This window comes from Candoia aspera, chromosome 1 (genome assembly GCF_035149785.1).
Source record: "Candoia aspera isolate rCanAsp1 chromosome 1, rCanAsp1.hap2, whole genome shotgun sequence".
Lineage (NCBI taxonomy): Eukaryota > Metazoa > Chordata > Lepidosauria > Squamata > Boidae > Candoia > Candoia aspera.
In genome coordinates, this window is record NC_086153.1 from 249407744 (window position 1) to 249420432 (window position 12689).

Here is a 12689-nt window from a genome sequence, read left to right on the forward strand (position 1 = left end):
ATACTGTTTAGAAATGCAGCTGGTCATACCTATCAGTAATGTTGGAAACTTAAAATCATCATTGTCAAGGGAAAATATGGCTCCAGAAGTCAAGAAGGGAAAACAAATCGGTAGCAGAAATGCCAATTTTGAGCAAGCAGCATCCTCCTATTTTTAAAAAGGCAAAAATCTATTAGAACAAAACTAGGTTTTATTCAAGTATCAGCTACTACGAGCTAGACTCCCAGATGTATGTTAACCCTTCTCCATGACACATTCTAAAAAATTCTGATGCTCTATATTGAAAGCCTAATTCCCCTTTGAGTATCATCTGTACAAATACTTCCAGAATTAGCCAAATTAATCTGTCAGAACCAAGCAGTAGTATGGGGGGACACAATGGGGGGTTAGACTGATGTTAGTAGCAGCATGATGCAAATTCCACCCCTTTTCTGCATGTGTCATGACACTACACACGCGCCTAAAAGGACAGAGTTGAGATGTGATGCAGCATTTATCTTTCTGATGAGAGTGGTGAATTCCTCTAAATGCCGTTGGAACCAAATTTTGTGGCACCTTAAAAACTTGCAGATTTCTTCTGGCTTAAGCTTTCATTGATCAGAACAAACTTCTATGTTAGGTGCAATTTCATGAGAGGCATGCACATGAACACATTTACAAGTATGTGTCTCCCTGTGTGTGAGGTAGTAAAACAATAAATCACTGTTCACCTAGATCAGGGGTCCCCAAACTCTTCAGAACATGACCCCTTCATGAAGTTTCAGATTGTTTATCGACGCCCAAACATTATATGAAAATAATTTAATAAATACTACTTGAACTAATAGCATTAATAATAAACTAGTACAAACAGCAACAACAACAATCCCTTTGATAGTCCCATCAACCCTTGGAGTCAATATTGACCACTTTGGAGAACACTGACCTAGATGAACTTGACTGTTCTAGAAAAAAGAAAGTTAAGCAGAATTGACCCTGACTAGTACTTGGTTGGGAAAATGATCTGGGAAGCCCAGGGTTACAGGCTCAGCTTGGAAGTTTAAAAAACATATAGGAAAAGGCTATTGCAAACTAGTTCTATACCATGCCAAGAGAACTGTATGGCCGAATCTATGTAAGTCACTAGGAACTGAGCTTGAGTTAAAGGCAATATTCCTTCTCCTGTCTCTCAATTTACTGTTTTTCCACAAGAAGTCTACTTCAAACCTCAGTGGCTTTCAAGTGAGTACACTGCAATGTACCCTATAGACTATCTCTACAGATGATTCAGAAACTTCAGCTCATAGAAAATATCTAAAATTGTCTACTGATGCACTTGAAGTAGAATCAGTAAGATAGAAGAAAGCTATCATAGGTGTGGGCAACCTGCACCCTATGGACAAATACACATTACCTTTTTTAGGACAGAGACCTCTTGAAATTTCACTGTCAAAATTCACTGCCCTTGTTCCATCTGGCAACGTAATTTCATCAACAATCTACTCATGTCACTGACGTTGATGCCTCCAAGTGGTGGTGGTGGTAAGCACCCTACTGCAAGGTCAAAATATGAGGAAACCCAAATAGTCCCCAGCAGCTCAAAAAGTTGAGCATAAACACTCTACCACAAAGGGCAGGAAAAGTTTGAAACTTGGAAACTTCAGGATTGCACCTCTCCCAGGCCTAGCTAGCTGCAGAAGGAAACTACCTGTTAACATAGTTAGAGACAACCAACAGAGAATTCAAAGGACAAACCAAAGACACAGGGACAAGCCAAAGAAAACATAGGGTGGTGTCTTTGGAACAGCATTCCAACAGATTTGTAATATGTGTTGGCATCATTGCTTCAGGTGTTGAACCTACCTGGATGAATATGACTGAAGATCAAAAATCTACCCACTATGGCTCCATAGTGCTAATTTTAAAAAAATATGCTTCATGGTTGCCAGAAAGAAGACCATCCCTCTTCTTGCATTCCTGCTAATTAATTCTTAGGCTCAGTTCTAAGTATTGGATAAAGAACAGCTGAAACTGAGCATAGTCAACAACATTTTGCAACTCAGAAAACCAGTTTGTTATCCAAGCTGCAGCAATATGTTTAGGAAACACAGCATAAAAAATATAGGAACACAGAAATGCTAAATGCTCCAAGTCCTAATTATGTCAGTGAGTTTCTCCTCTCTTCTGTGAACTTCCCTAGTATTTAAGAGCAATAGTGATAGCCAGTTAGAAATTCTGATATTAAAAGCAAGGAAGCACATCCAGGATTGAGAACTGCTCATAATATTCCAGCCAGGCACTTATTAGAAAAAAATGGCACAAATGCTATGACTATTGTTTCATGATGCAGCAAAGCAATGCCATATCTTACATTTGAAAATATACAAATATTTTAATTTAAAAGCCAAAACTTTGCCAAAAATATATTAATTTACATAGAAGCAAGCACGCACCAAACTTGAAAAGATAATTTGAGAGAGCCAGCTATATAAGAATATGCAATTTGGCTGGCTGCCCATGGGTTCGGACACTCAAGAATACCATTGGGATTATAATGAAAATGTTAAAATAGTTATCCCACATTGCTTATTTATTTTTAGTGGCATTAATTCTAGTTCACCCAAGAGTTCTTTGACCACAGGCCTGTTTACAGAAAGTTTGGGCTGTTTGCATGACAAATTGCTTGGTTTGTTTTATACCATAACTTAGTCTAAAGACTCACAAAGTATTCTAGTTAGGGTTTTTCTGTCCATTTGCTCTATAAGCAATATGAGATAACTTTTAATGTACATGTGAAAAAAGAAACTGCATTCTATTCCTTCCCCCTAGTTTTTATAAGTGTCAGTGTGTAGTTGAAAAACAAGGAAAGCCAAAGCTGCCAATGGGGAAAGAACCCAAGCAAATGAAATAAATAGAAAAATATATTTTCTGGTACATTGGATCGTACTACTTTGAAGAAAATAATACAAGCAATATAGCCATTTAGGAACCCATGACAGTAAATTTCCAATACTTCAGCATTTACTGTTTAAAGAAAGGTCCTGTTGAGCCTACTGCAATCTTAAGTCAACCATGATTCAGCAATTTCTTGAAACAAAAAGTGCTAATATGGGAACGAGATGCCACAGAAGCACAATGTTCCACAAAAAAATGCCTCCCTGCCTCACCATCACATGCATCTGTCTAATAGTTAAATATTCCTCATGCACAGAAAGTTTGGTCAGTTTCTATTTCTGCTGGACAACATATTGTTCAACAGAAAAAGCAGTGATTAATTTGACACTGCAATGACAACCTTATACCAAACACCAGTGGTTATCAGCACACAGTTTGGTGTGCTCAGTCTTCTTCAGCATTCCAAAAAGTTTTTCTGATTTCATGGAGTAGCTTTTATATTTGTGGAAAATCTAATGAAGCCTGACTAAATTACATTCTTTCTAGGGTGCCAAGTACCTTCATATAAAGATGCCCCTGAGTTAAGCTTGACTCTGGGTAACTTCACAGACACAGCCATATAATTTTCTTGGCAATAACACGGATGACTTGCCAATGACTTCCTCCATGATGGTTTTCAAGTTTTTACTTTGGCCTATAACCTGGGTATTCCTGGGAGATCTCCCATCCCAGTACTAGCCAAGCCTGATCCTAGCCGAGCACAGACAAAATTCACTGGATGTTTGCACCTGCAGTTATCTTGATTTCTTTCCAAATGGCTGGAGACCTAATCACACATGCCTTACAAATTCCTATTCTTTTCTCACATAGTTGCTCAGGGCACTGGAGATGGTTTTTTGCTCTAGAAAAAACAAGAGGTCATACAAAAATTTCCTTCCAGGCAGACCGAAGGCAAGTGAATACTAAAGGAAAGTGAATACTAATAAACACAGACAGAAAGCTATCAATCCAGTGACAAAATATTACATATTTGGCCCAATGCATTTCAAATATATGACATTCTACTCTCCAAAAGGTATTTGCATATTACTGAGGGCACCCTTCCTCAACCTACAGATATGTTGGAAATTCTGAGAATTGAAATCCAGCACCAGGTTGTTGAAACCTTTTGTATCTACTGATTGGACAAATATTAAAGCACTGGAGCAAGAAAGAGAAAATCTGAGAACAGTCTTCATTTCAAAACTACCCTCTGGAAATCTCCAGAGGAACTAATGTACAAGACGGAAGAGGTTAGCAGCTCTCTCATGTAGCAAACTATCGTGAAAGGACAGAAGGTAAGATGCTTGGCTTATGCTACCAGAGCCCCCAACTTTGAAAACTCTGGCCACTCATACTGCTAGGGAACAACACAACACTGGTTCTAGTTTTGTGATAGGCTTGGCAAAAGCCCAATACAAATATTTAAGATGCAAATTGTATAATCATTTATTATTGTGGTCTTAGTCTATTTTATGTTCTTCTTATCCTAAAAATATCTGGATATCATGTATTTTCCCTATTCCTTTTTTTGGAGCTGGAAGACTCCAGTACATATTCCACTCCTAGACATGGTTAAGAATAATTAAGTCCTAGTAACTTCAATGAGCTTTACAAGTACATACACTGTGGACCTAAAATGCAACCCATGACATTTCAGGCAAAATGTTTTAGGAGAATACAGTCCTAATATGATGGATGGGAAAACTCCTTGAAGTAATCAAACAGAGGCATCGCAGTGAACTACTGTCAATTCTCACATCAGTTAAAGAATGTAATTGCCATAGTAACAGTGGAGGCATTTAAACAGAGCAACAGACTTTTTATAGCATCTTTTTGGTTGTCAAACTGGCATGTACTTTTATATTCAGAGCAGATATAAGATGGCTTTTAAGGCAAATATGAATGGAAGGAATTACAGAGGGCCTCCATTTTGTCAAAGATAGGGTATATGATTTGCAGACTCTTATGAGCATTCAAAGTCCTTAGTGTGAACATTTACTTTTATATTTTATCTATGTGTTAAAATAAAGAATGAATTGTATTCAGTTCTAGAGAGAGAGAGAGCCATTAGAGATTTCTCATCTAGCCCAAAGTTTTTGCCAAACTAGCACTTTTAATCTGCTCTCAAAGTCAGATCTTCCAAACTGTTTTTGAGAAAACCCCATGTCCCTACTAATGACAAGTCATGGCTGCAGAGGCGGCCTATTCCCGGGTTGGGAAGTAGTGAGAGAAGGATACTTTGCATTTGCTGAAGCTTGTTTTTATATTGACTGTTGCTTCATAGTTTACAGAGCTGAGCATTGGTTTTGACCTGGAAACAAATTATAAAAGAAAGTCCTAGTCCTCATTCAGCTTACAAGGCTTTATTAAGACCTATATAGGAAAAACTTTTAAAAGCTGCCACAGCAATAAACATGATAGGACCCCATTTGTTTGGTTCAAGATGGAAGAAAATTAGGATATAAAGTAATGTCTGAACAGAGATATTTCTAGTTTCTGACTTAAATAACACCAGGCATTTAAACGAGCTGCTCAAGCAATATGGGATTAATGCTTTCGAAGTTCTTTCCATGATTGATTTTTGAGCTAACTTATGTGAATATGAGCACATAGTGATGTGCAAATGCTATTATTTTTATTTTATACTGTACCATTGCAAAAGAACTTTGTTGTTATTGTTGTTGTCTAAGGAATTTACGAGGCACAAATGATCAGGCTCAAATTACCATACTTTGGATACATTAGGCAAAGACCTAGCTCTCTGGAGAAGGCTCTAGTGCTGGTGGAAGGAAAGGGACAGGTGGAAGGAAAGAGAAGAAGAGGACAACCAGCATCAAGGTGGCTGGACTCAGTTACAGTGGTGATGGGTGCACCATTGGAAGACCTGAAGGACCAAGTTAGGAACAGATTATCATGAAGAAAATCTGTCTATGTGGTTGCTAAGAGTTAACACAAACTTAATGGCACATAATCAATCAATAGGAATTTGCAGTGTGAAAACAGTGAAGAAGGATGGAGAGACAAACGTTAAGTAATGGGCCATTATATACAACTGTTATTACTGCATTACGAAGGACTAGGCTGTGGCTTCATTGTAGCATATCCCATGATTCTGCATATTTTGCTCTACTGTGCCTTTCAACTATTTTCTTTTATCATATACTTATTTGAATAGAAACAAAAACATTCTTCCCCTCACAACAAAGTACATGTTTAAACATTTTATTTATAAATACTCTCGATCCAACTCTTAGTTCATTCTTACCATACAATGTAAGCTGATAGTAGCAATCAGGTGTATCCATAAATCAGCTTATTTCAATTCAGGCTTTTATATTGTGGGTTTTTAACACAGGTTCCCCTCAACTTTCAGTTAGGTTTTGTTTTGTTTTTCACATCTGTGTGTAATAGCTTCAATAGATTGACAGAACAACAAAATAGTGTTCTGTCAACAAGCTGGACCACTACCCCCCCCTACCCCCCAAAAAAAGATTTAGAGAAATTAGTATGAAACAAAGGCTTTGGAAGGAGTGTGAGGTGATCAGTTTTTTTTAAAAAAAAACTTAATATTAAGCAAAATTATATATTTTAAAATTACATCAGGAACCAGAAGTTTGGGTGAGACTTTTTTCATCTTTCTTAACCTCACTCTCACTTTTTTTCTTTTTGCCTTCCTGGTTCATTCTTTTCCATCCCAGCACTCTTCTTTACTGCCTGCACGTGGCTGATCCTATCACTTATCTCATGGACTAGACCTCGCTCACTGTGACTCCTCTTGAATGGTCTCTTTAAAATTCTGTATAGAAAGGAAGATGTGAACAAAACCACATGCAGATTTTAAGTGGTCACGTCTTTGAAAAGAATCCTTTTAAAATCAGGATGCGCTGGGAAACCCCCCTATTCATACTGTCAATAACACTGAATGGGTATATAACTGATCTGCAAATCCTTTGATCCTCACTGGAAGGCCTGGCATTCAACAGCTTTTTAAAGTGGGAAATAAGTCCTAACTGAGGCCAAAACTCAAAAAAGGCAGAAGGATAACATAGGCATTACATGTGTTAGCAAGACATCTTCTCAGAAAAAAGTAAATGAATGCTGGAGTTATCAGGATGGGTTAATTGATTGTACATCTTGGTTTGAGGTGACAGGTGAGTTACTTTCTGTTTGGAGTATTTCTCTGCACACAAGACATTTTTCAACCGAGCTCTTCCACAAAAAGCCAGGTTTATATTATTAAGCCATCACTTATACTTCCTTAAAAACAACTGAAAATAAGACCAAAGCAAATATTCTGGTTTAAAAGAAACTCGGGTACCTTTCTAAAAGTCTTACTACAACTCCCAAATAAATATAAGAGCAATTTGAATATTTTCTTATTCATCATTCTAGAATGTCACATCTCAACCGCTACACTTCAATATTACAAGCTATGTACTTCGAATATAAAACAGGTTATAGCTGATAAAACAATGTTGTATTTTATCAAAATATAAATTATAGCTGAGTTTAGTACTTACTGTAAGTGCTAAGAATATCCCGTTTCTCCTGAGTGATTTAAAACTTGTTTCAAATTAGAGAAATATCATCCAGCCCTTGAGATGTGAAAGCAAAATGATAGCCTGGTGGTCTTCAAGGAGTAAACGGATAGCGTACAATGGAGACAACCAAGTTCTCTCCTTTCAGGAAATCTTTAGGATCCTAATCCTACTGTGCTCAGCATCCTTTCTCATTCAAATACACAACAGCAAGAGAGGTTGAAATGTGAGCATTAAAGTATGAAGTTTCCTGCTTTCATTATTTGGTTTAGAATACAATGTCAAACATATCAAAGGTATTGAGGAACAATTTGGCCCTGAGTCTCAAAGACTAGGCGCAGAGTACTGGATATTCTTTATGAAAGCTATTTTCTGATCCTTAGAGCTTACAACTAACTCAAACTTTTGAACATACAAGAACAAGTCCAAACAAACAAACAAACATAGCATGCATTCCAGTATAGCAGTGACTGAAGGGAGGAAATGCACGTAAGAAATTCTAGATAAGTTCTGAAGCACCAGAAAACCCAGAGACAGCAGATATGGAATCCTAACGTCTCCTTAAAGGAGATCAGTCAGAAAGAACAAAAATAAGGCACTTCCAATGGAAATAGCACAGTGCTGTTCCACATATTTTTATAATGCTGTAATGACATATAAAATATTTTTCATATCAAGCTATATTTATTGAAAAGGGCTGGGTTATAACCCTTAAAATTATTACAAATATGCAATAAATACTTCTGGAAGTTAGAATTCTTGGTAAATTCTAATAATAGCATTACCATGGAATACTTTTAAACCAGCCCAGGTTTGCTTGCATAAATATATTATCAACATAATCCTAAACTTTCAGTTCATGGTAGCTAACACAAGCTGAACAGAGTATCAGAACACCTGGCATGTATACTTTAAAATAGTTGCTTATAAACTAATGTTAATTACCTGCAAACCCATCACAATCCAATCCTACCTTCCAGTAAGATTCTTTTTAAAGATCATTTGTGTTTAATTTTAGAAATCCTTAAAGAGATCTCCTGAGTTTGTTTATAGCTTGTTTTGAAAAACAGATAGGGACCACCATTCCAAAGACCCAGTTCTGGAGACATCTTCTGAAAAGACAGGTTCTAAAGGCAAGTAGACATCCCGTCAAAGCAGGCAATTTGACTATATACTCTACTAAGTGAGCATGTAGCAAAGAAGCCCATACAATTGTACATTACTGCTATAATGAGCTCATTTTACACTAATGTATAAATGGAATAGTAGCTAATCATCTCAAATTGTGAACAAAGAAATGCTTTGCTTAACAATTAAGGTAAGAGTACAATTTACTGATATAACTAGTTTAAACATCAGGCTTTAGCCTGGACTGACACTGACATTTCTTGAACATGGTTACGTCTATACATTCAAAATTGTGAAGGAGAAGGAAGTGGGTTTAAGTTAAATATTTTACCACGACACTCCTGTTCAGGAAAGTGAAATCCAGGACCATCAATAAGACTTCACTAAAGCATAACAATGAGGTACTGTACCTTTAAGGTAGAAAAAGGTTCCTTGGCTGAAGAAAGTGCTTTACTCTCGGTTCACAGAGGCTACTTACCTAAAACTGAGCTATTCCTCTTGTTTTCCCCATTCAGCAAAGCTTCCTTCTCTCTCTCTCTCTCTCTCTCCTACTCACTCTGGGAGCTTTTACCATTTAAGGTCAATGTGTAACATCTGGCTCCCTTAACTAAGCTTGCTAGACTTAGCCAAGCTTCTAACATTAAAAACGGATTTTAAGAAACTATTCAGAAAGCCGAGTAAAAGGTTTCCCCTATTTTAGCAGAAATGCTGAAAACAAGAAGCAGATCCCCATTAGCATTCTCTCACAGTTTACAACACGAGGACATTACTCATTTCTGAATAACTAAATTTAAAATGGGCACATAGGAAACAGATGAAATCTCAAGATTGTGTTAACTCTTAACACAGGTGTACATATTAGCAAAAGCATTTTTTCTGGGATGTTCTTTCCACCGCTCCTCATGAACAAAGCTTTCAACAACGTATTAAGTACACCTACACCTTCAGGAAAAACCTCTGACCCAGTTCCAGATTAAGATTCTATTCCTCTGTTACAAAAAATAATATAAACTAAACATGTATATTCAAGAGGATGCTATTTATATTTTCCATAAGAAGAAGAGGGACAAGCAATACTTTATTTTATAGCTTGAACTTCACCAAGCACAAACCAGTTTTTAAAATCTGGAATCTCCAAGTTACTTGTAGCTCGACAAGTAATCCATAAATTCTTACTTTTTATGGCCTTAGATAGCATAGTAAGTGAAATCTTCCATCATTTACCATATTACAGTATCAAAGATGGAATTAATACCTCAGCCCTGTTAATATAGCTGTTTCTGCTTTTAAACTGGATAAATACCAACTTGAGCTATTTAATGAACAAAAATGACTTCGTAACATTTACATTGGGACTGCATTGTCTGAAGATGCGTGCCTTCCCACCACTAAGTAATCCTACTTAATTTGCCTAAATGGACTTTTTTTTCCTGACCCATTCTGCAGACATGGCTAAAAACACTTGACATGTTTCTTCTCCTTCCCCCATATAAAACTTTTTTTTTCTGATGAATTTAACCATTTTGTCATTAAAAGGTTCTGGGGAATGTGAAAATTTTTACACTATCTTGTAAACAATCTGTTGATTTGATAGAGATAGTGCCTTAATATAAATTCTGGAGCAAAAGCCAGTTTGATGTAGTGGCTGAGACACCACACTAGAAACCAGGATACTGAGCTCTAGACTGGCCTAAGGCATGAAGCCAGCTGGGTGACCCTGGGCCAGTCACTCCCTCTCAACCCTAGGAAGCAGGCAATAGCAAACCACTTCCGAAGAAACCTTACCAAGAAAACTGCAGGGATTGGTCCAGGCAGTCCAAGGAGTCAACCCTGACTTGAATGCACGCGCACACACAAAAAAAGAAACCTAGAAGCTAAGCAGGGTCAGATCTGGCTAGGGTTTTGACAGGAGACCATCAGGAACTCCCAGGCCTGTAGGGTAGTGTGGGAAGTTGAAAAAGCATTCTGGAGGTAGGCAATGACAAACCATTTCTGTATTGTTGCAATATAGTAGTGTTCATGGTGTGTGCGTGGGGGTATGTGTGGTGGTCAAAACAGCCAAGAGGGCAGGTATGGTGTCGCAATACAAGATCTGCTGCATGCATACAAAAAAAGTGGAACTTGCATTGCAATGCTCCATCTGTCACCTTGCCTGTTTTGATGCCCCCTGCAGACCCCACACAATTGCCAAGAAAACTGCATGGCCATGACTATGAAGACACCAGGAATCAAACTTGACTAGAGGAAATCTTCCATCCTTCCCTGATCAATATTGTTCCCTTTGTTTTTTACAACAAAGATCAATATTAGCACACTTGTCTTCTAATTATATATATATATATTAATTCAAGCTTCTTAGGAAGCTTTATTCAATAGACAGAGCAGGAATAAGAATGGTAGCAGCAAGATGAGTATAGTTGGCTTCTCTCTCTCCATACAGTATTAATCACATCAGATAAGAGACTATTTAGGGCTTATGTCACCACACATGGATGGTCCTAAGATGGATGCTGCTTGACCACCTTCCAGAAGATGTTGAAGACTGAGCTGTTCCAGAAAGCATTTGCATTGTGATGCCTCTTTGTTTTGTATCTTATGTTTTATGGGCTTTTAATCTTATTTGTATTTTTCTATTTTTGTTTTACAGGTAGTCCTCATTCAGCAACCGCTCATTGAGTGACCAAAGTTACAACAGTGCGGAACAAGGGGACTTACAACTGTTCCTCATAGTTGCAGCTATCGCAGCATTCCTATAGCCACGTGATTGCAATCTGGGTGCTTGGCAACTGGCTTGCAATTATGATGGTCACAGTATCCCACAGTCACATGACCGCAATTTGCGACCTTCACTGCCAGCTTCCACAAGCAAAGTCAATGGGGAAGCTGGTGGGAGGTCGCAAATGATGTTCACTTGACCGTGGGATGCTGCAACTGTGGGATGATGAAGATTAGGAGAAGGCAAGTAGAACTGCTGCAAATGCTATCATAAGTCAGCATGGTGATCTGATGTCACACTTCACAATTGTGTCACTTAGCAACTGAGTTGCCGGTCCCTCTAAAATGTTGTCCTGAAAGCTTAAAGAAATGGGCTGAAAATAACAGAATGAAGTTAAGCGAGGACTACCTGTATTGTACCTGTACGTACTTGAGGGTCTGTTGGATTGTGGCAAGGTAAAAATCTAAAGTCCAGGTCCAACATAAGCATGAAAAGTTAGTTACCTTATTTCTAAAAAGTAATGATTATGTAGAACAACATGCATACAAAAGGGAGTGAGAGGAAAAGAAAGGCAATCAGATATCCAATCATTTTTAAGGTATAGCAGAGAAAAACTTTGTGGGGCACCTCTGCCTCTACAGCGATGGCTACCTTCTCATTTCCTAGCACTGTGGAAATGCATCCTTGGAACCAGTGAAAAACTACTAGTAAATGGGAAGGAGGGGTATTCTGTGAATTCGCAGATAAACATGAAAATGACCTCATTTATTAGTAAATAACCAGTGCTTCTTCTTCATTGTATCTGTAAACCACATTTATGGGCAAAGACTGAGCTAAAGTATCTAGTGGGGTGTCAGGAATTATGGTAGAACTGACTTCTCTTTAGGCTCTAGTAAGTGAGAAAAAGGCACCAATCAGATAGAAACAAGGTCATCTTCTGTATAACAGGCAACTGTCTTCCTAACATCATGTGCATGTAATCTTCAGTCTAATGTTGATGCAGAATCCTGAAAATAGGTTGAAAGAATGATGCCCTAACTGATGTGAAAGCAGATAGTAATTCTGGCAACAAGTTATCAGACTGGAAGACTTACTTAAATTTATGGAGGACAAGGAGAAACAGTAGGCCTCAATGCAGCCAATTTACTAGAATGCCTACCTGAGATGAGTGCAGTAAAGGTGGACTTCTTCCAGACAGCTGGTACAATGGGGAGGTGGCTATCAGTTCAAAGGGTATCTGATCAACATAGCCACAATTAAGGGGGAACACTGGTTATGAAAGTCTTTAAGAAAATATCTCATCATCAGGTAAGAGGAAGCAATCATACCCTCAACAGTCATACTCATATCCAACAGTAAAGTTTTCATCAATAAGGTTCTTTTTTACCCTG

General features: G+C 37.8%; 1 protein-coding gene across 3 annotated transcripts in view; it reads right to left on the reverse strand.

Moving 5' to 3' along the window:
* Window positions 1-9137, reverse strand: part of IRAG1 (inositol 1,4,5-triphosphate receptor associated 1) — an 88194-nt gene extending 79057 nt beyond the window's left edge. Inside the window, exons 1-2 of one of the 3 annotated variants that reach the window (XM_063289464.1) lie at window positions 9061-9137; window positions 30-144 (exon numbers count right to left, since the gene is read on the reverse strand). The gene's annotated coding sequence lies outside the window, so the exon portion shown is untranslated. The other 2 variants (XM_063289466.1, XM_063289465.1) reach the window with 2 other exon arrangements.
* Between the last annotated feature and the right edge of the window lie 3552 nt (window positions 9138-12689).